Here is a 4,033-nt window from a genome sequence, read left to right as displayed (position 1 = left end):
GATGAGGAGAATGCAGAAGATGACTTTCCGCTGTCAACGTTTGTCAGCAGGTTGAGGAGGAGAAACACAATGTTGACACCAAACAACGGTGAAGTCCAAGCAGAGGAGGACGAAGAGGAACAACATGAAGAGCCTCTTGACAATATCAACGAACCAGATGTGGAGACCCTCAATGATTTCAAGGAGCATGGTACTGAAGACCCTGCAGTTTTTGAAGAGCAGGGCACTGATGACCTTGTGGTTTTTGAAGGTCAGGGCATTGAAGACCCTATGATCTATGAATATTAGTACATTGAAGACCATGCGATTTTAAAAGGGAAAGGTATTAAATACCTTGCGGTGTTCGAAGGACAGGGTACTAAAGTCCCGACAGTGGTAGAAGAATGGGGAATCGAAAATCCTATTGATTTAGAAGGACAGGGCGTTGAATCCATTGAGAAACATGGAGAACAAGTTGTTAAGAGCATGGAGGTATTAGGCCCACAGGGTACTGAAACTCCTGGTACATAGATTGGTGAGGGCATCCAAACCCTTAGTTATAACAGAACCCCGAGCATAGAAACCCTCAACGATGTCATAAGGAAGACTTTTGACAGCCTTGACCTTCATGATGAGTCTGTGGCAGAAAAGGCGTTCACACCCGAAGACCATAGCACAACATGGTCCACTCTTTTTATAGCTCCAGGTATCACCCTTGATATTTGTGATGCTTGTTTTATGGCCTAGGGCAACACCTCCTTCCATACTTGGTCCAAATATTTTAAAAATAGTGTTTTAATCCCTGTACGCTACTTTTCCCTGTGATCAAAGTGTGTACAAATGGGTTAGTCAATACCCAACCCGCGTATATGTGTTAAAACACTTAAAAAAATTAAATTTTCTTAACTATGGGCAGAGTTCATGGGTTTTACCTGTTTATTACCTCCTAGTGCCCGTGGCCCAACTGTTCCCAACTAAAAAACTAATTGGGTGAAGTATAAATAAGACTTCTATGGGAAGGCCTTAAGGAGGAGAGAAGAGATGGAATTACTATACTGAGATTATCCCTTGATCAAGTCTGAAGTATCCCTGTGCTTCAAGCACTTCCCCAAGTTCAGGAAACCCTTGTTTCCTTTAGTGTTGATATTCTCCCACTTGCTTGAGATATCATGGTATTAGTTATGGAAGGAGGCTGTTGAAAACTGGGACTGGATGGAATTGGAGGATGGTTCCGCTTGGAGCCGAAAGAAGGAGACTCGGGTGAACTCTTTCCATGTTTATTATAGTTTTCTACAATAAAAAGAAACATTGTCTTGTTCCTAAGATTGACCTTGTTTATGCATCAGATGTTGTTGTAACTCATGTATGAATGTCATTTAGATATTAACTAATCATCTTACTTATATGATATAAAGTTGATTTCATTAAAATGCTTTCTCTATATGCTGCTATGTATGCTCGGATTGGTTGATTTGCAGATTCAAAGATTATCAGGAGTTGCAGAGCATCTGATCCCTGCTGGAACTACTCAAACGAAGGACATCTGGGTATGTTCATCCATACAATGTTGCCTGAGTTGTATGGGTGTTTCTTGCTATAGATTACTCTTTCTCTGTTGGGGTTCTAACCCAATGCCCTAGGGGACTTACTCCCGTAACAGAATTGGCGACTCCACTGGGGATAAAAATCTTGTTATTCCTAGTTTGGGTTGTTCAGTGTCAATCAGGGCTCAATTCTTGGTTTGCTTGTTGTGTCAGTATTGCCTGCTGCTGTAGGAACTCAGACCTCAAGTTTGATCTTTTTTATCAAGCCTTGTTTTTTATTTTTCTTGCAAAACTTAGGATACGCACCTTTGTCTATTTACAGGAGCATATACATGCTTGTTTCTATGAACTGAAACCGCGTATACGCGAGTTTCTTTTGTTAGAAGTGTGTGTACACGCACCTGTGCTGGAACACAGTCACGTACACCCTTTTGTGCATGCTTTTTTCAAATCTTTCTGCCCAGAAATATTTATTTCTTGGTTTGTTTGGTTTCTGAGTGGTCAGTTTCTATCTTTAGAATTTAATTATTCAGTGAGCTTACTGTTTTGAATTCTCTCCTTCCTTGAAAATTTTTTGGCTTAGGTTTGATTTTGAGCGAGTTTTATGATTTGTGTTTGAACACACAAGGCTTCTTATAGAGGTTCTTGATCGTTTTGGTCTTCCGGAACAGCAGATTGTTTTCAATCTTTGTGTCAAACTTGATTATTGGTCTACTCACATTGCTTTCTGTCATTTCGTGGCCTTACACCTTTTCTTGCTTTTTGAAAGTTTTTTTTTGATGAATTTTAAAGTGTTTCTTTCCTGACTTCTTGCTTAGTTTCTCAAAGCTCTTTTGTTGATTATGGATCGTGTAGTGCAAGTGAAGCCATTTTTTGTTCAAGTTTTCATTCGGGTTGAATTGGTAACTTACAAAGTTTCCTTGTGCTTTGCTTTCGGTCTTTGAGTCTTTAATGGCATTTTGAGTGCTTTTGAAAATTTGTTTTCATTGTTTCTTGAAAAACAAAAGTTCTTAAAAAACATTGTTTTTGCTTTCTTTTGCCCAAGTTTGATTTTGGTTTCTTTTGGTTTTTGAGAGTGATTTGTGATATTTTTTATTAGTCCTTCTTGTTTGGGGAAGATTTTGTATTCAAAATTCATATTCTTTTCAAACACTTAAGTTGGCTTATAAACAATTGCTTTCATTTCTGTTTAGAGTAATCTAGGATTTTGCATTATCATGTACACCTTGCATTAGGGTAGTTTTGCATCATTAAAGCATCAATAGTCTTTTTAGTTTTTGTGAGTGTGAAGTCTGCTATAAGAAAAGAAAAGGAAAAAGTTTTTGCTTTATAGAAGTTTCTTAGAACCCAAGTAGAAGTTGCTTTTCATCAAAGAACAAACAAGTGCATATCATATAAGTTAGTTTTTCATTAATTTCTTTTGCATCATACAAACACCATCTGTTTCATTTCCATATTGTCCCTTTGACTTAAAACAATAGCCAATTAAAATCAAGCGCTTAATAAAATAAACTAGAACCTTTTGTATTGTCATCAGAATACACCAACAAGTTTAGGTTTATTTAGGGCCTTGGATAAGGCAAGAGGAGAGTAAACTCTCCAAGGGCACTCTAAATTGTAAAACATAGAAGTCTGATTAAAGAGTGAAATCCATTAGCGTTAGGGAGACCGGAAAAGCTCTGTGACTAGGAGTTAAGCATGAGGGTTTGTGAAGATAAGGACGAGAGATACCCCCTCTCTTACTTGTCAAATCTTATTTCACGACTGTTCCGCCCAGCTTCTAATACAAGTTGGTGTCTTTTGTTGCCTATCCTAGGGATCTACACAGGTGGCTATGGAGGGGAATCCTGTGGCACCTGAGGTTGACATTGCATCACGTTCAATAGTACTTCTAGAGGGCACCCTTGCGAAGATTGGGGGCTTGCACCGGCAAAGGCTGTTGTCTGGAGGTCAGCATAACTACCTCTGATACCTTCGCTAGTAGACCTAGGGCATAATTACCCCAGTCTATTTTCGAAAGGACCTTATTATTAACTTTCTTGTATTTTGGTGTCTAGTCCTAATCACCCAGAGTGGAAATACTTGGAAGTTGTTTGATTGTTCATCTCTTTAGGGACATTTTTAGTGTGTGTTTTGTGCTCCTAGTCGGCCTAGCTTTCACTTTTCTTGAGTCTTTAAGTAGATCTTATAAAAGTAATTCAAAGTGGTTGACCGATCACCTAGATGGACCCTTAGACTTTGTGGGCTTTCACCTGTGAGTCCAGAGCCTTCTCCTAGAAGGCGTAAGAGTGATTCTGCCAGTGGTTTTCAACCAGTGGAAATAGGCACATCAGAGATTGATCCTTCACTTGGGGGCATTAGTTCACAAGATATACCTGGTACTACTAAAGAGTTAGAGAGGAACACACCAGTTCTTTCTCGAGTACTCTTCCAGTCGGAAGATAATATTGAGGTAGATGGTGCTCATCCAACTCCCTGATCGATGATTCGATCAGGTTGAGGATATTTCA

Source organism: Pinus tabuliformis, chromosome 3_1 (genome assembly GCF_031772625.1).
Source record: "Pinus tabuliformis cultivar Carrire ecotype Pingquan chromosome 3_1, CPIR1, whole genome shotgun sequence".
NCBI lineage: Eukaryota > Viridiplantae > Streptophyta > Pinopsida > Pinales > Pinaceae > Pinus > Pinus tabuliformis.
Note: the sequence above shows the minus strand (reverse complement) of the source record.